Raw genomic sequence first — 21,847 nt, 5'->3', positions numbered from 1 at the left:
ATTTCACTGGCTGTAATCTCCAGTATGATGTTGACTAGAGATGGTGGCTGCAAACATCTTGTTCAAAAATTTAGGGAGACATTTTGCACAATTAAGTGTCATGTTAGGGACACCTGGGTGGTTCAGTAGTTGAGCGTCTGCCTTTGGCTCAGATTGTGACCCTGGAGTCCTGGATCGAGTCCCGCATTTTCCTCTGCCTACGTCTCTAGCTCTCTCTCTCTGTGTCTTTCACGAATACCTACATAAAAATCTTTTTTTTATTTTTTTATTTTTAAATTTTATTTATTTATTTATTTATTTATTTATTTATTTATTTATTTATTTATTTATTTATTTATTTATTTATTTATGACAGTCACAGAGAGAGAGAGAGAGGCAGAGACACAGGCAGAGGGAGAAGCAGGCTCCATGCACCGGGAGCCTGATGTGGGATTCGATCCCGGGTCTCCAGGATCGCGCCCTGGGCCAAAGACCGGCGCCAAACCACTGCGCCACCCAGGGATCCCAAAAATCTTTTTTTTTTTAAAAAGCACCATGTTATATTTGAATTTTTCACAGATGACCTTTATTAGATCGAGGAAGTTCTCGTTGTATTTCTACTTTATTTATGTTTATTATGAGAAAGTTGGGTTGTGTCAAATATTTTTGAGTATTTACTGAGATGGTATGGGTTTTGTTCTTTATTCTTTCAGTATTCTGTATTACACTGCTTGATTTGGGGGTATTAAACAACTTGGATTCCTGAGTTAAATCTCACTTGGTCATTATTGGTCATTAACCCTTTTTTTTATTACTGCTGAATTTGGTTTTTTATTTTTTAAACATTTATTCAAAAGGGATATTTTTCTGTACTTGTGATGTGTTTGTCTGAATTTTGTAAAAGGTCGTTATGGACGAAATGCTACCCCCAAAACTCCCCCTTTTGTGATGATACTTGGAGGGTGAAGCCTTTGGGAGATAATTAGGATTAGATGAAGTTATGAAGGTGGAACCCTCATGAAGATATTAGTCCCCTTGTAAGAATCACTAGAGAGCTTTCTTCCTCTCTCTGCTCTGCCGTGTGAGGGTACAGTGAGAAGTTGCTGGTCTGTAAGTCTGAAGACGGATCTCACCAGAACCCACGTGGGCTGGCATCTTGATCTTGACTTCAAGCCTCCAGAATTTAAGAAATTTTTGTTGTTTATAATCCACCTAGCCTATGGTATTTTTGCTCATAGCAGCTAGAGTAGACAGAGTAAAGAAGGATTCCATACTCCTCTAGTTTTATATTTTTTTAAGATTTTATTTATTTATTCATGAGAGACACAGAGAGGCAGAGACACAGGCAGAGGGAGAAGCAGGCTCCACGCAGGGAGCGCGACTGGGGACTGGATCCCAGGTCTCCAGGATCACACCCCGGGCCGAAGGCGGTGCTAAACCGCTGAGCCACCCATGCTGCCCTAGTTTTATATTTTTTAAAGATTTTATTTATTTCTTCATGAGAGACACAGAGAGAAGCAGAGACACAGGCAGAGGGAGAGGCAGGCTTCCTGGGGGAGCTTAATGTAGGACTTAATCCCAGGACCCGAGGATCACAACATGAGCCCAAGGCAGACTCTCAACCACTGAGCCACCCAGGTGCCCCACTCTTCTAGTTTTTGAAAGATTGGTATTATTATTTTAATGTTTGGTAGAATTTACCAGTGATACATCCTGGGCCTGGGTTTTTCTGTGTTGTAATTTAGCTGATTTTAATTTGCATATCACTTTTGGCCATCTGATGACAATGTTCCTTCTGGTATCTACTGTTGTCGCCCTTACTGACATGACATTTGTATGGACAAAGATTCTTGTCTTAATTTTTCATTGTTTCAGATGGGGTCAGATTATAATATTTAATAAGATTTACTCCAGACTTAGACATAACATATATGAATTATTATCTGTAAAACTATCTTAAAACTGTAAATTAGATAAATTCATCTATTACTGTATGATCCAAACACTAGCTTTTTCTTGTTCGAAGCTTTCCATTTTAGGATGGATCTAGTTTTACTTCTGCAAAATGAAAAGGGTTGTGAGTTGTTCCCTCAACCCCAGAGCAAAATGAAAAGGGTTGTGAGTTGTTCCCTCAACCCCAGAACAAAGGAGCTCTCTCAAAGGGGAAATTCATGTCTGTTTCTAGAGAAAGAATAAAAAAACAAACATACTTTTATGTCTTATTGTTTTCGATCCCCTTTAAAAAATTTAAATTGAAATAGAGCAGACATATGTTCTCTTTCAGATGTATAACATAGTGGTTGGACAATTCTGTACATTATGCAGTGCTTACTGCTATAAGTATAGTTACCATGTGTCATTATACAAAATTACTGAAATATTATTGATAGTATTTCCTATGCTGTACTTTTCATCTCTGTGATTTATTTTATAACTGGAAGTTCATACCTCTGAATCCCCTTCACCTATTTTGTGTATCCCCCACATTTCCTTTCCCCTCTGGCAACCACCAGTTTTCTATATTCAAGAGTCTGTTTGTCTTTTTTGTTTTTGTTTTTAGATTCCACGTATAAGTGAAATCATATGGTATTTGATTTTCTCTGGCTTCTTTCACATAGCATAATACCCTGTAGGTTCATTCATGTTGTCACATATGGCAGGATCTTTTTTATGGCTGCACGATATTAAATTGTGTGTGTGTGTGTGTGTGTGTGTGTGTGTGTGTATATATATATATATATATATAACACATCTTTATCCATTCATCTATCAATGGACACTTAGATTGCTTCCATAATGTGGCTATTGTAAATAATGCTGCAATAAAATAGTTCTGTACAATTAAAATAGTAATTTTAATCATCTAGATAAAGAATAAGAGTTCTATCATTCCAGGGTAGTATTTTGTATAATATCAATTTAAATCTTACCACCGTTAAGTGTGTAGAAAAAGAAGGAATCTTAGAAACAATTAGAAAACCAATAATTAGATCAACTACTACTTTTATTAACTAAAATCTTGTGATTTATATCAGGGACTTACTAGAAGTCACTATATATATTTGCATATACTCACACAGACACACGCAGACTCTTAATCTAGCATATTAGAGATGTTCTTCATGCTTGTGTTTCAAAGAGTATTTGATGGTGAAAGAAAGGGTGCAAATAATGGAACCCGACTCTTGTTTCCTAAAGTTAGCTAACCTTCCTATAATCAGATAGTTAATAATGGATTGGAATCCAGGTCACTCTGATCCCAAAGTATATACTGCTTCCTGCTGTCGGCCATGCTGAAAATGAGTTTGGAGATCTTTACTTCGGTTCTTGATATATGTAGTCTTTAATTAGAATGTTATGTAAGCATCTAGAAGACTTACTAATTTTTGTCTTGGCCTATCTTTATCATGGTATCTTATCCAGCATTAGCTCTTGATTTTACAAAATGTTATGGTGATTAATTTTGCTTGTTTCCAACTTAAAGGTTTCCTAATGTATTAGTTTGCCATAGTTACCATAACAGAGTATCTCAGACTGGATGGCCTAAACAATAGAAATTTAGTTTTTTACCGTCCAGAAGGCTGGAAGTCCAAAATCAGGGTGGTGGCAAGGAATGGTTTTGAGGGCTGTGAAGGAAAGATCTTTTCCAGGCCCTTTCCTTGGCTTTTAGTTGACTGTCTTGATTACATGGATAAAGACCCTGTCTCCTGAATCTGAAACTAATGATGTATCATATGTTGGCTAATTGAATTTAAATTTTGAAAAAAAAGTTACATTCTGAGGCATTGGGGTATAGGACTTCAACATAATAATTGGTGGAGGGGCGGTTCAGAGTTCCATCTGTAACACTTGACTTTGAAAACATAAGCCACATTTTGATGTTACCTATATTGCTTGCTTTTGGATCTCAGGTTGCCTTACCTAAGAAAAGAATAAATGGAATACAATTATTTGAAATTGGAAATTATGTAAAATTATCATAGTCCTGGGGATATGACAACTTGTGAATATATCTGTGTAACAGGATCACAGGTATCCTCAAACTGAAATTCAGACTACAGAGAGAAATGTGTTTTTCTATTTTATCTGTGACTGGGAAGGAATATATTTATCTAGTATAATTATATATGCAATTGTTTTAGGTAGTGTATTTCCCATTTAGATAAAACTGTTCTTTCAGATAACCAGTCTCTTTCTTTGCTCCTAAGAATCGATGCCTAAACTCCAGTGCTTTCAAGCCCCTCCTAGGCTGTGATGTAGTCTTCATCCAGTTTCTTTATCTAGGTGTCCCTGGCCTTTGTTGCAGGGTCCCCTTGCCCATATCCTGTTCAGCCCCACATAAGGATTGCTGGTTTTCACTTCTGCCTCTGTGACAGACAAGGAGAAACTGAAGTGAACTCTTGGGTACCATCTAGAACCCCTCTCAGCCTAACCATACCACTCTGTACTCTTAACTAGTAGCAAAAGAACAACAATGGGGGCACCTTGGTGGCTAAGTTGGTTAAACATCTGCCCTCGGCTCAGGTCATGATCTCAGGGTCTTGGGATGGAGCCCCCAACATCTGGCTCCCTGCTCAGCAGGGAGTCTGCTCCTCCTCCTCTTTCTGCCCCTCACCCCCTGCTCATGCTTGCTTGCTTATGCTCTCTCCAGTAGATACATAAAATCTTTGAAAACAAAAAACAGGACAAATATGTAGCACATCTGTCTCCATTCATTATCCCAAATAGGTTGGAAGAATCTGCCTTCAGTGTTTACCTCAGCTTATTTACATTTCCTAGGACTAGAGAGTGGAGTCTGCGACACACATGTCTCATTATGTCTCTTTTCTTCACACTCTTGGACTAGAAAGAATGGGCTTTCTTTTACCTCATCTTCCTAGGTTGTATAATTTTTACTATAGGTCAGTACAGGTCATTAACAAACATGGTAGGTAGAAAGTTTATCTTCTGCACATTATGGAGTGGTCTCTAGTTCTAAGCCCTCATACGTCAATTCTTAAATTGTCCTTGAAATGTCAATTAGAAATTCAAGGATTTTGGACAATTATTTTTCTCTCAATAATATATGGATCTTGAACTTTTTCCCATGCTGCACATCCTCACTACTGTGGCTTACCACCTGCAACAGATGCTTTTGAAAGAGGGTAGACATGCTAAGGAAGAGAAGAGAGCAAAGTACCTTCATGTGTTTTGTTTTGTGTATTAAATCAAAATTTTGCCTCATTTAAGCTGTTTTAGGACTGGCGTATAATAATTTAAATGATGTGTTACAGTGCATCAAAAGTATCTTTCAAGGTCAAAACCACACCTAAGTGACTCTAATTCAGTCTCTTTTACATGCTATTATTTTTATAGCTTCACTGCTCATACCGTCATTCACAACATTTCTACTGTGAGCTCTTGGTCCTCTCTTTTAGCTGTCTTATCATTTGATGTATTGGCAAAGATAGTCTCTTTTGGGCTTGATTATTGTCTCAACCTTTTATCCAATCCTTTTATTCGGTTTATTATACCCAGATGCATATCATCTGACTGGCTCCTGCTGCAGACCAGTCAACACTCATGACTTACTGCAAAAACTAGGGCATATACTCCTAAATATTTGCTATTTCATTCACTCTCGAACACACTCACCTGTTCATGAGCATTCCTTTTCATTCTACACACATTTCGTGATTGTCTGCCTATATACGGTAAGGATAATAACTAGAGCACCCAAATATGATCTTGATTCAAACCCCAGAAATTTTGTCTAAACTTGCTCCTCCCTCAGAGTTGCCCATCCTTCTAATACTATGGGCAAAAAACCTGGGTGTCTTCCATATTTAAGTCTTCCCTCACTTTCCCACAACAAATTCACCTTTACCTCTCTCAAAGTCTATTATCCGAACTGCAGCCAGGGTGATCCTTTAAAAATATACAGAGGGTCCTGTCATTCCTCTGCTTAAAATTATCTAGTTCCCTGTCTTGATCAAAGTGATAACCCAAGTCTATACCAGCTTTTGAAGCCCTTGGGGTCTTGTCACAGTTTTTACTCTGTCCACACCTCGTAATGCTTGCCCCCCCTCCCAACACACAGTTCATCTTTTGTCTCAGGGATTTTGTACCTGTATTGTTAAAATCACTGTTTAAAACATTCTGTTCAAGACAGATACTATCCACATTGTTAAATCCCTCATGTCCTTTAAGTCATTACTCAGATATTTTTTACTCAAGAAAGCATTGCCTGATCAATTTTGAAAAATATACTCACAGACACACACACACACACACACACACACACACACACTGACATTTCTTCCCCATTTTCCTCATTTATTTTTCTCCTTAAAATTTATCATTGTCCACAAACTGCATAATCTATTCATTATGTTCATTTCTCTGAGGACTCTTGCTAGACTATAAGCTCCATGAAGGGAAGTTTTATTTTCTTCCTTCATTTTACTTACTGCCACATCTATACCACCAAGAATATTATCTGGCACAAAATGGTGGTCACTGAATATTTTAATTGAATGAAGGTATAGCTATTATGAGTACAATTACTTTTCAAAAAGCAATTGTGTTCGGAGAGCCCGACATGAAGAAAAAATAAATGAAGTCCGTAGGAACACCTAGAAATAAGTTTGTTGTTCTGGATCTATATGAATAAACTAGAAATACTTCTTGAGAATAAGAAGGTGATTTGATTAAAGGAATATAAAATCACGATCCCATGTAGGAAGTCTAAATAATGAAAATGCAATAAAATTCCTCAAATTTATGTGTTCACAATAATGAAATGATGTTCCCTGATACATCCCCAGCACTTAGAACAATCGTTTCAAACAGTAGATGCTTAATAAATGTTTGTCAATAAATGACTTCTGCTCTCAAACAGCTTACATTCTACTGGGGTGGATAAAAGTGAACAGGACAAGGTATTTAACAGCAACCAAAAAAAAAGGGCACTCAAATATCTGTGATGGCAGGTGTCCTTTCGTGTCTCCATAAGGACGCATACCTTCGTTGTCATATGTGGCAAGATACATGCATGTATGTCTCCTCACTTAGTTTTAAATGTCTTGAGATGGGAAACAGTGCCTTAATTTTCGATATAGCTTTTCCCATCATGGAGCTTTAAACACAATAGAAATTCAGTAAATGGATATTGCTTCATCCACTGTGCCTTCCCAGCATACCTTTTATCATGGCTGTGTACTAACGTATCTGTGATTATAATTATCTCCCTTTGTGTTTCCTTCCTGATCAAATTCTACTTAAGAGATGCAATCTAAAGAAACTTTGTGAAATACCCTCCAACTTCTCAGGAAGACTTAACTACCTCTCTTCTTTGTTTTCATAACATTTTGCACATAATGCTATTGATCATGAAGACGAGGGCCGCAACCTAAGAATGTGAGAACCACAGGAGCCACAAACAGAAAGAGTGTGGATCCTGGGTACTAAGGAGGACCCTACCTTCACACCAGCCCTGCCTGATAATTCCATGGGACAGAGCTTGCATACTGGCCTACACTCTTTTTGTTGAAGTTATGTATAAACTTGGAGCAGGTCAAATCACTCAAATACGTTTCCATTGTTGACTAAAACTGCATCACGTGTAATCACTGTATTGTACACCTAAACTAATATAACACTGTACATCAAGTATACTGGAATTTAAAAAAAAATTCTGCATCACATGTATTTTTGTCCTAAATGTAATAGCTTCTTTCTTTATAGAATTATTTTCCTTCTAATTCTTTCAATGGCCCTATGAAGGAGGGAGGTATATGAAATTATGAATCTTAATTATAGATTAAGAAACTGAATGCTCACATAAGCTAAGTAATTCATCTCAGGCAACACAGTCAATAAGTGATAGAGGCAGGAATTCCTATCTGACTGGCTCTAATAGCACTGTCCTTTTGACTATAGTACCCTATACTTCTTGAGAAACTATAGAGATCTATTTTTTAAGATTTATTTATTTATTTATGAGAGAGAGAGAGAGAGAGAGAGAGAGGCAGAGACACAGGAGGAGAGAGAAGCAGGCTCCATGCAGGGAGCCCGACATGGGACTCGATCCCAGGACTCCAGGATCCCGCCCTGAGCCAAAGGCAGGCGCTAAACTGCCGAGCCACCCAGGGATCCCAAGAGATCTATTTTTTTTTCTGCATAATAGTCACCAAAATTTACAAAATTAATAATCTTCCACAGTATTACTTCTGCATAGTATATTTTCTTTAACTTTTTCTGTTATAATTTGCCAACCATGTAGCAGTATAGTTGTTTTTGTCTAAATGCACTCCAGTATGTATATTCATGTCTTAAAATGGAGAGCTCCAATTTCAATATAGTATTCTTGCTGGGATCTGACTGGTCCCCAAAACAGTGAGATTACTACTTGGTGATCTGAGAGTTGGTTTTCTATTATTGTTATGGATGCTTGCATTGGATTTAAAGAGATAGCCAGAGAACACCATTGGGTGTTGTGATTGATTAACTTCATGATCAAGTAAACACTGGTATTTTTCAAAGGGACTGCTGTCAAAAAGAAGTTTCTTCCATTTGATCTTACTGTAATTGATCAAAAATCTATTCCATGCAAGCAATCTAAGGGTAAGCCTTCCATGTATCTTTTTTAGAGTTTATTGTGTTGACTTTATTCAGCCTAGTGGTCTGGGCCTTCAGACCTTGATTTTGTCATCACTCTATCTTGTAAACCATCATTTAATCATTTGTGGAATAATAAAGATCTTTTTAATATCATCCTCTCAGTCAAGATATGGAAACTCCTTGTATTTGACTTACTGAGCTTCATTTCTTAGTATATTTTGTTCCATTGCTTAAATCAGACTTGTGGCCCTGGAATATCTACCCATTTCCCCTCTGCCTACTCAAAACATTTACTTGTAGTTCTATGGTCACCAATAAAGTCTATTTTTTTAAAGATTTTATTTATTTATTCATGATAGACATAGAGAGAGAGAGGCAGAGACACAGGCAGAGGGAGAAGCAGGCTCCATGCCGGGAGCCCAACGTGGGACTTGATCCCGGGTCTCCAAGATCGGGCCCTGGGCCAAAGGCAGACGCTAAACCGCTGAGCCACCCAGGGATCCCAATAAAGACTATTCTTATTTTTTTCTTTATGTACTCTGAATATGGGCATAATTTTATACAATCTAACACTTAACACTCACATTAATCTTGTCCACATTGTGGACAAGGGTAGGTCTATGTTTGTGTATATACCCATGAGACCGAGCACATTTCGCGATATATTGTAGGTGCCCTGAAGATTCTTTGTTTAATGTTGAGAACATCTGGGAATATAAGCTTGCCTTTGCTTGCAGCTGTATCCTCGTATACCCAGTGCTGAATACAGTGCTTGGCGAAATAGTAAGCAGTCACTAAATGTTCGGGCAATGAGCAAATGAACAGCATTGTGAAAACCTTAATGAGTCTGCTACTGAGAACTTGACACGTCCAACCAGTCGTTCACTGAGCATTTACTGCATGCCTACATGCCAGGTACTATTCTTGGTATTGGGGGATAGTGGCAAATAAGGGTGCTAAGTTACCTCCCTCAGAGGACTTCCATCCTAATGGAGAGAGGCAAAACTGTGAACCGGCACTCATAGGAAATGTTTTCACACACAGGCATGTGCCCGTGAAGGAAATAGAGTAAGGTGATTATCTTGATGTGACAGACATGGACATGAGGTCTACCCACCAACCAGTTTGCATATTTCTTTTTTCAAAACAAGGATGTGGGTGAAATGACACAAAGGGTTCTAGAGTCCACTCCTTGGCCTTGCAAAAAACCAAATGCTATACAAATCTTTAAAATGAGACTCTTCTCCCTCTTCATCTGAATTAATTCCTTGTAGTGGGTTGAATAGCTTTCTTCAAAAATTCCTTCACCCGAACCTCAGCATGTGAGGTTGGAAATCAGTCTTTGCAGAAGTAATTAGTTAAGATATGGTAAGAAAGAATAATAATAAATTAAGGTGAGGTCATAGTGGATTGCGATGGACTCAGATCCAATGACTGGTGTCCTTAAAAGAACAGGGAAATTTGGACACAGACATACACCGAAGAGCTCTTCAAATGAAGATGCAGAGACATGCAGGAGGAAGGCTATACAAGTAAGGCAGAGTTTGGAGTGACAGTAGTTGTGCAAGCCAAGGACCATGGGGATTGGTGGCCATCGAGAGAACCAGGATGAAGCCATAGTAATTCTCTTCTAGAGCCTTCAGAGGAAGCTTGACTCTACCCACACTTTGATATCTGGCTTCTGGTCTTCAAAACTATGAGAGAATGGTTTTCTCTTGTTTTAAACCACCTCTTTTGTGGTACTTTGTCAGGGCGGCCCTGTGGAAGATACTATAGTGCCCCAGTTTAGGTAGTGTCTTCCTCTGAAGGATCTACTTCAGCTGTCATGCTCATTACGAGGCGGATCTTTGGCTTAGAAAATGAGGGAGATTGGCTGTCATTAGCATGTTCAAGTGTTGTATGTCAGGCCTTTGACCAATTTAATTGAAGGACCTCCCATGGCTAAAAGTTGGGGAATTCTGATAAATCTCAGTCACATCTTGTAGCCTAAAGCATTAAAGGACATAAGAACATTATTTTGCCACTCATCGTTTACACCATCAGAGTCAAGAAGGGCTAGGAATCTTAGTATGCACGTAAGGCAATTACATAAAGCCTACTTGAAAATCCTCTTAAATGCACAGAAATAAGGAGGAAGCAATATGATAATCATGGCTTTGTAGGTAAGAAATGTGGCTTGAATTTTGAATATCGGTTCCTCTATCTCGTCACTGTAAGATCAAGGTGAAGGTACTTATGGGCTCTGAGCCTCAATTTACTCAGACATAGAATAGGAAAAATCACAATTGTTCTTCAGGGATTTTGTGAAGAGTGGAGATAGTGTAACAAAGGACCTAGTAAAGTGTCTGGCTAATATCCTACCTTCGGTAAACAATAGCTGTTATTAAACTAGATTAAACAAAAATCTAGAAGTGTAGGAATATCAGTTTCAGAAAGATAAAGGCAATTTGGAAAATTATTTGGGCTATAAAGGGCGAAGGCAAAACTAATTATGATCAGCCTTCACTTAATTCCATCCGTGAAAGTGAGACTTTGGAGAGTATTTTCCTCTGGTCTTTAAATTTCTTATAACATTAATTGTTTCAATTTCTCCCAGTAGCTCTGTTGAATGTTTAATATACAAAGTCTTATGTTCACCTCTTCTGGTCTTGTTTTAACTCTAGTGTACTCACGAGGCTACGTACAGTATTACGTACAGGAATTTTGAGCTTCCTGGCATTGGTATCAGCCAGAGTTGAAGCTTAGCACTGAGCATTTATTGCCCAGTTTGAGACTGAATCCACCACTAAGCCCAAAGTGGGTGTATTGGGAGAGATAGGCACATTGATTTTGAATGTCAGAGCTTTCCTTTTATAATTTTGCCCCATGGCAGTAGCAATTTAAGCAAAGGGTAGTATGAGAGATCTCAGAAGGGTTAAGTAGTTGCTTCTGACATCACGGCTAACTGTAGTGCTCCAGTGTTCTTTTCTGCTTTCCAATGACACTGTGTCCCTGTACATAAGTATCTTGGCATTTTACAAAAACATTTCAAGTTGATGGTTCTTTAGTTGCCACGTTTGCCTTGCTATCTTCTCCCCACAGATGCTCCTCTCACACAGTGTTCCCTTTGAAGTAAGGCAGCCGGAAATCTTCAGCAGAGAGGGAGCAGGCAAATTGCAGCAGTTCGAACAGTTTGTTTTGCTTACTGTGTGCTCATTTGGGAGCATTTAGATCTCCTAGGCTGCAAGAGAAGTTGTGCATTCAAACACTTTGCCACCGACTTGGGGGGCAAGCTTGTACTAATTGCCTTGGAGCTGAAACTCAGCTATTAACACAATTAATATTATGCTAGCATCAGACATTTGTTTCAAGAGGCAGGATTATATTATAGGGCATTGATTTCCAGTTTGTGGTCCAGAGACCACTGGGGTCCCTGAGATATTTTCGGGGTGCCCACGAAAACTTTTTCGTAGCACTAAAATCATTTTTTTCCTTTTGCAATCTCTTTCACAAGCATAAAGCAGAGTATTCCAAAGGCTACATGAGGTGTGATATTGCAATAGGGTGATGCAGAAGCAGATATGAAAGTCTAACCTGCTTTTAAAGCATTGAAAAGATTTATAATAGTGTAATGCAATGCTGTCCTCCTCACGAGTTTATTTTTGGAAATGTGATTCTTTCATTTAAGAAATGCTATTTATGTTTGCATGTAATGGTTTCATTGCCCTTTTAATTAAGCTTTTTACTTTTAAATAATTCAAAGATTCACATTCAATTGTAAGAAATAATAAAGAGAGCGGCGCCTGGGTGGCTCGGTCAAGTTACGCATCAACTCTTGGTATTTAGCTCAGGTCATGATGAGGCCATGAGCTCAGGGTTGTGAGATGGAGTCCTTTGTTGGGCTCTGCCCTTGGTGGGGAGTCTGCTTGAGATTCTCTCTCTCTCTCTCTCTCTCTCTCTCTCTCTCTCCCTCTCCCTCTCCCCATTCTCCTGCTTGTTCTCTCTCTCTCTCTCTCTCTCAAATAAATATTTCTTAAAAAAGAAATAATAGAGATCATGTATATTGTGGGCCCAGCTTATTGCAATAGTGACATCTTGCAGACTACCACAGCCAGGATAGTGACATCTCTCTCAAATAAATATTTTTTTTTAAAAAAAGAAATAATAGAGATCATGTATATTGTGGACCCAGTTTATTGCAATAGTGACATCTTGCAAAACTACCACAGCCAGGATAGTGACATCGATTCTGTCAAGATATGGAATATAGAGAACAGGTTCATCACCACATGGATATTGCCCTTTATTCCCACCAACTACTTCCCTCTCAGCAAGAGAGCTCCTGGCAACCACCGATGCATTCTCAATGTCTATAATTTTGTTGTTTATGTTAAGTGATACATAATCACTTAATGTTTATCAGTTTTGATTACTTCTATAGCAACTTTTAAAGATTTTATTTACGTCTTAGAATGTGAGAGCCTAAGAAGGGGGAGGGGGAGAAACAAGCTTCTCACTGAGCAGGGAGCCCGATGTGGGGCTTGATCCCAGGACGCCAGGATCATGACTTGAGCCGAAGGCAGTCAGTTAACTGAGCCACCCAGGCACCCCTCCTATGGAAAATTTTGATAGGTATACTCAACGACATGCCTTTGGAACACTTCAGTAAGCTTTAAGAGTATGAAGAGATCCTAAGACCATAATGTCTGAGAAATACTAAGGTAGTGGTTGGGAGCAAAGACTGTATAGCCAGACTGCATGCGCTTGAGTCCTGGCTCCAGCATATTCTAGTTGTGAGTTGGGCAAGCGCTAAGCCTCTGAGCCTGTCAATTTCTTCATTTGTAAAATGGGGAAATCCTCATTAGAACATGAGGATTCAATGAGTTCATATAAGAGTAAGACAGCTAGAATAATGCTTGGCACATAGCAATTACTATTTAAGTTAGGAGTTATTTTTGCTGGATGTCCAAGCTTTAGTCTTGGTTGCGGGTAGGAGGGCCAGCCAAGGACACAGAAGTAGTTCTAGCCCTTGACCCCACGCTTGCAAAATTTTCCTCTCTGCATGTCCAAATACCACCTGTCCGAATGACAGGTCAAAGTCTACCTCTTTGATCTTGGTATTTATTGAACACCTTCTCACTCTCTGAAAACACACCAAGAATGGTGAGGATATGTCTTTTTAGTGAAAGAACACTGCCAGACTATGAGGTGGTTTAGGTTGCTCCTAAACCTAAACTTTGTATTTGATAAAGTGTTTCCAGATTGAGGAACCTACTAAACTTTCTGTGCCTTTTAAGAGAAACTTTGAAAATATTTTCCAAGTGGGGCCTTAGAATGACCTATTGATGTAATAGTTACAGATTCATACTGATGCCAACTCATTTGTGATATCAAATGGAAATAAGGATATGCTCTGTATGGGTATATATTTGTATGTATTACGTGTGTGTGTGTGTGTGTCATTGTCATTGTCATTGTAAAGGCACAATTCGGGGCAGCCTGGGTGGCTCAGTGGTTTAGCACCACCATCAGTCCAGAGCCTGATCCTGGAGACCCGGGATCAAGTCCCACATTGGGCTCCCTGCATGGAGCCTGCTTCTCCCTCTGCCTGTGTCTCTGCCTCCCTCTCTCTCTCTCTCTCTCTCTCTCTCTCTCTGTCTTTCTGTCTCTCATGAATAAATAAATAAAATCTTAAAAAAAGAAGGGGAGGGATCCCTGGGTGGCGCAGTGGTTTAGCGCCTGCCTTTGGCCCAGGGCGCGATCCTGGAGACCCGGGATCGAATCCCACGTCGGGCTCCCGATGCATGGAGCCTGCTTCTCCCTCTGCCTATGTCTCTGACTCTTTCTCTCTCTCTCTCTCTCTCTCTCTCTCTGTGTGACTATCATAAATAAATAAAAATTAAAAAAAATTTAAAAAAGGGGAACATAGCATTTTTAAAAAAGTAAAAGCACAGTTCAAGAAAATGTGGGCTCATTATTTCATAGATAACTGTAACCATATAAGCTTGCAGATTCATATACAACAAAGGCTAAACTTAATTCTAAACCATACCTTGATTCTTGGGTACACATTACAATGAAGTGACAACATCTTTGCATTTACCTTATCTCTATATTTAGGAATTCTTTACATATGAAATATGGAAATTTGAAGCAATTATGTAGACTATAACAACAACATAAATATATAATAACCAAAAATGTCTGATACAGCAACAATCCTGAATAGTAAGGGCCTGATATGTGCTGAGACACTGGGGTTATGAGAGGCTTCTGGGCCTCCTGCCAAGGTTAAACCTGATAACAAGGGTGATTGTATGGTCTGGTAGCCCTGTTCAGTCACAGACCTCATGACTCCAATGCTTCTAGAGTTAAAGTACACTTACATCACAGTAGCCTATGAATATCAATAATGTTTGGAAAATCAGAATAAAATGACATGGCTGTGTTTGTGTTGCCCTGCTGTCTAAATCACGAGAACAAAATAGTTGGAAACTTGCTAAGATGGCATACTTCTGTTCCATGTTTTTTAGAATCCTCTCTTCTACTTTCTCATTTTTCTACTCATTCAGTGATACTTGGTCACTACTCATTCGGTGATACTTGGTATTTTTTTCCCCTGGTGCTCTCTCACATAGCACCTGCCATAAATCTTGATTATAGCACATGTCACTTTGCTGTACTTACTAGTTTCTCTGTTTTCTTCCCCAATAATGAGTTCATAACAATATTTTGTGTCACATAAACCTTTAAAAATCTGGTTGAAGTTCTGGATTCAAGCCACAGGAACTAGAGAGCGTACACCAATAGTTTACGCATACAGACTCTGAAGACCCACTGCCCAAGTTTAAATCACAGCTCTGCCACCGTGTGACTGTGTGACCCTGGGAATGTTGCTTAATGTCTCTGTGCCTCAGTTTCCTCATCTGCAGTATGTGCATGATAATAACAGTATATGCCCAACAATGTTTTGGTCAATATGAAATGAGTTTAACTTAGAACAGGGCCTAGCCTATAATAAAAATGAATGAATACAGGTGAACCTAGACTTGCCTGCGATTTCAGAACATTGGTAGATCTCAGAGTATGTTCATTTATCATCCCTGTTAAATTTCTCTCTGTTTTTGGTTGAGTGCCTTCAGGAAAGGAAATTCGACTTATCCATGTTTGTCCCTTGTACCTAGCACAGAGCCTGGCAGACAGGAGGGGTTCAGTAAGTTCTAAATATAAATGCAGTGTATTTTCTCCCTTCCCTGTAAATCTCAGTTCAGAGGAACCTGTTCATGGAATTAGCTATCAAAGGAAAAGGGTATGCTGAATATTGAAGCTTAATAGCACTTTTCAATCCAGGAAGGTAAGTCTATAGAAATAGAATGTTCTAGGGAAAGCTAAGCCCCTATCTAGTATTTATTAATTAATAGTGGTTGTAGTATAACCGTTGGTAGTAATTGGGTTAATAACAACAATAACTGAATAGTAAATGCTTCCCTCGTGTCATTTATCTACTGGGTTTGTATAGACATGGATTTTAATCTTATATGATGAGTGACCTTTTGGAGCACTTCCATTAATGCCTGGATTATGTCACTTAATCCACAAGAGGCAAGTGTCCCTGGTATTCCATTTTGAGTGTTTCCAACATTTTATTGCTATTGTAACATTGTTCACAATTTACAGGTGGGAAACTGAGGCTTGAATTACTTGACTGGGGTCCTGTCCTGGCTTGGAGCCAAAACTAAGTCTCACCAACTAGAGAGATTCTTTTTTTTTTAAGATTTTATGTATTTATTCACGAGAGATAGAAAGAGAGAGAGAGGCAGAGACATAGGCAGAGGGAGAAGCAGGCTCCATGCAGGGATCCCGATGTGGTACTCGATCCTGGGACTCCAGGATCACACCCTGAGCCAAAGGCAGATGCTCAACTCCTGAGCTACCCAGGCATCCCAACTAGAGGGATTCTTAACTATAGTATTCAGGCTGATAAATAGGATCTCCCAGAGATCCCATTTGCTGGAGGGTTCAAAACTACACGTGTCACTTTCCCCAGCTCTGGAGCTTCCAGTGGGGTTCTCTTGGCCCCCTTTACTAAGAGCCGTTGGTTTAGTTATTTAAAAAAAAAACACCAAACATTTATGAAACCTAGCATCTCTAACTTCAAAAGTATAGGAATCATAGATCTCTATGAGGGATCTACAATTACTAGCCCTATTTTGAGGAATGTTAAGTAATAGAAAGTCGTGAAACCAGGATGCAAAGCTGGTCATTTGAGCACCCTGTTTGTAATCACTTAATGAGTCCACTTTACCTATACGAGAAAATTCATGGTTTGAAAATGACCCCAAACCTACTTTTCCAACTTTGTCTTTCTTCCTTCTTCCCCTCATGCTCTGTTCTGCTATATCAAACTAACAACTATTCCTGGAATACATTGTACTTTTAAATCCCACTAGAGCATTATTATACATTATATATAACACATTATACAGAAGCCTACACGATGCATTTGTGTGAATAGGAAAAATGCACGCTCTCTGGTCTGACAAGCTAGGAGAAAGATATAGTGTGCGGGGCCGATACAGCCCCCAAGGAGAGTCCACGGTGAGCAGAGCACAGGCTCGATTTCGACTTTCCTTCCTTCCCTCTCAGCTGTGGTGTGGCTCAGTGCCACTGTCATTGTATGTGCTGATTCCAGGGGCTGCAATGCCTGTCTGCTCCATTTGCCGAACCACCCTTTAACACTTGATACAGATCTGTCTGTGTTCCTTCCTTCTTGGTATTTATTGATGGCTACTATATGAGGGGTTACTGTGATGAGCATGATAAACAGGATCTCATTTTTAAATTTTATTTTTTTAAGATTTTATTTATGAGAGAGCGAGACAGCGAGAGAGCAGCAGCAGAAGAAGGGAGAGGGGGAGAGGGTGAAGCAGACGCCCCCCCCCCCAACCCTGAGCCAGGAACCTGACACAGGGCTCAATCCCAGGACCCTGGGATCATGACCTGAGCTGAAGGCAGACACTTAATGGACTGAGCCACCCAGGTGTCCCACAGGGTCCCATATTTTATGGGGTCAGAAGAGTAGTAGATCTTTATCCTTCTGGAAGCTTTCCATAGATCCTCCAGGTCATCTCACCGTTCCTGATTTCATTACGTTATGTACTTTTGACCAGTCTGATCTCCATGACTCCATTTACTCAACTGGGAAGTAATGCTAACAAAAAGCCATCATTATGCTGGTTTTCAAAATCATCTAAATTAACAGTCAGTATAGAGAGTCTATGATAATACTTAGTAGACTACCAAGGCATGAGGTACATCTGTTAATCTTCTAGAGAGAGTGCTCCTTAGAATTACCTTGCTGTCTGGTGAGGTTCTAATTGTGGGGGTGGGACAGGGAGGATGGACAAGAGATAGAAAGGTGGAGAAAGTTTTCTAAGATCCTGTATGGATAGGTGTTCTGTGGTCTTGCTATTTTTTTCCATGCAGGTGTTTTATGCATTTATTGGAAAATAAACTAACTAACTAACTAATTAACTAACTAAATAAATAAAGGAAAATAAACTCAACTAACTTTGGAGAGTTCAAATACAAGTAACAGTAGTCACTGCAGATTTAATCAGGAAATAATACACTGTGTCTTTACATATATTTTAAGTAAATGTGGTTTAATAGTGCAGATTGGTAATTTGATCAACGATTTTCAATAGAATATGCAGGGAAAAGGCTAAATATTATCAGAGCAACCTGCTAAAATATGGCCCATCAATATTTTAATATTCAATGAAGCTAAAGCACGGTATGCTTTAAATACTTATATAGAACATAACTCTGAAGAAAATAATCTAGGGAAAAGTAAAATGTAATCATAAAAGATATTCTCAAACTTGAATTATTACTGTGGTTGCCTTGTTGGCTATTCCTGCTCTCTTTTGTTCCTACGTTCTTTTTTATTCATTATATTTACAATTATAGTTTTGTCCTTCTCCTAAAGAATAAGCGAAATGAAAGTCAGTGTCTTGTCTAAGTACTCATAGCTCTCCCGCAAGTTTCGGTGATATTTGAGTAACCACCTGAAGAATAGCATACTAGTGTCTGAATGTGATGTAAGTCATTGCCCCCTTGCAAGATAAGCCATTATAACTCTTAGGGGCACAGAGGAGCACAGTACTGTTTGTTTTGCTATACACCTGTAGCCTTCTGCTAATTACCCCTTTCACCCCCTAATATTTTCTCTCCCCTTCTTTTTATGTATATTGTGTCCCATTTAGTAGTAGCATTTCCCAACCTCCCTTGTAGCTAGGTGTAGATTTGCCTGTGTCCCCTTTCTTTCCCTTTCCCCTGGGCCAGAACACAGAAGGTGACTACCTACTTTTACCCTAGCAGACAAAGATATTATTCTAGGGTGGTATTTCTGAGTTAGGCAATTTGCCTTCCATAGGATGTTTGGTAACATCTGGACAAATTTTTGATTGCCAAAACTGAGGCGTGGTATACTAAACATCCTACAATGCTGAGAACAACTTCCCTTCCCCCCCCCCCCATGACAGAGATGAATCAAACAGAACAGAAAGATTTCAAGGTCTTTAACAAGTCCCTAGAGAGCTTTCACAGTTAAAGTAGGTGTCTGATACTCTTGGTTGCCTGGGAATTCACTAGTTTCCTTGATCCAAAGTCTATGCCAATACTGGTACTGATCTCTAACACAGAAAGATGACACATATTTAAAACTCTTGAGGACTGTGATCATAGGCTCATATCTTCCAACTGGTTCCCAGATGGGATATTTTGGAACCTTGGTCAATTTGGCAGGTTTCGAAGTTCTTCCTCATTAGAGCAAACGCAGGGGTTCTGGCACCAGAAACTTTGATAATTGTTCTTTCCATTGAGACTCGATGTAAGAGAGGTCTTCCTGAAGAGATCTGTTATGGGATGTAGTCTTTGAAAACGTTTAGAGCATCAATCTTCACATAATGCTATCTCTACTAAAATGCATATCAGTGTTGCAGATGTTTGAGTCAAAGGAAAATCAGTAGCAAACTGGATTCAACTTTCAGAGCTTAGGGGTTTCATTTTAAGCATATAGGTCTAGGGATAATGCATTCAGAAATCAGGTGGACACATAAGAGGGCCGAATAAAGTGAGAAGTCAAACATTTAGGCAAGCATGAAGGTTAGCATCCATAGGAGCTGAAGAAGCAGAGAACTGTGGGGATTTAACTATCCAGTCAAATATTCAGGAATGAGGGGGAAACAACCTGCAGACTAACTTAGGCAATAAATAACCAAGTGCTCAGATAAAGATCATTGATACGGTTTTAATTTTGGAAGAAATCCACTCCCCTGTAGATTACCCAGACCCTGCAGAAAGAATGTAGGTAATTGAGAGTATTTGATTGATGTTAAAAGTTATGCTATTAGATGGAAGAAATGGGTTTGTACAGATAGGGAAATTACAATTTGTTTATACATCTAAATTGGCATTTATTGAGCCCTTCTTCTGGGTAGATCTCATTCTAGTTGATGGGGAAAGATATGAATAAACCATGGACCTTCTTCAGTTATCCACTGACTTTTAGGGAGACATAAAAGTCTGTCATCAACAGATGGACTACAACACAGTGTGAGAAATGACATGATAATACATATGTACAGGTTGTTTTGGGAAACCAGAGAAGGGTGGAAAATCAGAGACGACTTCCTGAAAGAGATGGGACCAGGGCTGATGACTGAAGAGAAAGCAAGAATTTGGTTAAGAAGTGGATGGAGTCAAAGCACGATGTATAGGCTGAAGGAGAAGTACAGAGTCATGGAAACAGGAGAAATCTTGGTGTTTGGGGATTCATTTGGTGAATATTTGTGGAGCTTAGAAATTGTATCGGTAATGGATCTAGGTACCGGTTATGGTTGAGACAGGCAAGATCTTTAACCTCATGCATCTTGCAGTCTTTTGAAAATGACAAACACCAAATGGAAGTTTAATAGAGTGTGATAAGCGCTCTGAAAGGAGCAATAGCAGAACACCAATGGGGGAGCACAGAAGGAAGGAGGATGTTTATCCCAGCATGGGGGAAGAGATGGGAGAGGGCAGGATGACTGAGGAAACATCCCTAGGAGACAATTGAGTCATGAAGAATGAGTATGAATTAATCAGGCAAAGAATTTGGGAACATATCAGCTGTGAAAATAACAAACACAGAGGCAGTGAGGCAAAGGAAAACCTGGCGTCTTTGGGAAACTGAGTATTTCACAGTTGAAAGATAGTGGTTAGGCGTTTTTTACGTGATTGATTGTGGATTCTAAGTTGGATGGAGAAAGGAATACATTTAGGCATTATCTGAGAGAAAAAGGGAATAAAAGATGACAGGAAGCTTCCCTAAAATCAAAGAGCACAAATAGAGATAATTAGGGAGTGAAAGAGCTGGAAGGAAGGGTGGTTGGAATTAGTATGTGGAAAACATATTTTCGATATAAAAGGTGTAGGAGCTTGGTTGATGACAAAGTCCTAATGGTAACAGTGGAGGCAGAGAAGGAGGTATAAGTCACTGGACATGAAATAAGTGAGGAATTTTGAGGCCCAAGTATTAGATAAGGTCATAGACATAGATGTGGAGTTGCCTGAGGTACTAACAGGATTGGTGGTAGAGAGGAAGCCAGGTACCCAAGTCTTCTTTTTTGTTTTTTTAAGACTGATTTATTTATTTATTTATTTATTTATTTATTTATTTATTTATTTATTTATTTATTTATTTATTTATTTATTTATGGCGGGGGGAGAGAGAGAGAACATGAGCAGTGAGAAGGGCAGAGGCAGACTCCCTGCTGAGCAGGGAGCCCAACTCGGGCCTTGACCCCAGGGCCCAGAGATCATGAACCGGGCCAAAGGGAGGTGCTTAAACCGACTCAGCCACCCAGGTGCTCTGCCAGATACCCGAGTCTTAAGTCAATATTCAGGACTGGCCATGGAAACCACAGATGAGAGCGACACGGAAGAATAGAAAGTGGTGTGTGTAGCTGACATGGGATTGTTATAGGGGTTGAAATGACGTTGGAAATTGAGGTAGATGCACATCTCTCCTGTTGTCCTAGTGGCACTCGTTGCTGCAGCACGTGAAGGTGGCCTCAGCGTAGAGCTGAGTTTTGGTTTCGGTGGAAGATGAAGGAAATACACAATTCAGAGCTTAAACCTGTAGAGCATTCTAAATGGGAGCACAAAAGCAGTCTGAGAGGAAGAAGCCCAGGCCAGTCAGAAGGGGACAGGAGGGCACAGCAGGAGTGGGAGAAGGGGATAG

Source organism: Nyctereutes procyonoides, unplaced genomic scaffold, assembly GCF_905146905.1.
Source record: "Nyctereutes procyonoides isolate TBG_1078 unplaced genomic scaffold, NYPRO_anot_genome, whole genome shotgun sequence".
Classification (NCBI taxonomy): Eukaryota; Metazoa; Chordata; class Mammalia; order Carnivora; family Canidae; genus Nyctereutes; species Nyctereutes procyonoides.
The sequence above is the reverse complement of the archived record's forward strand: the minus strand, read 5'-3'. Positions refer to the sequence as shown.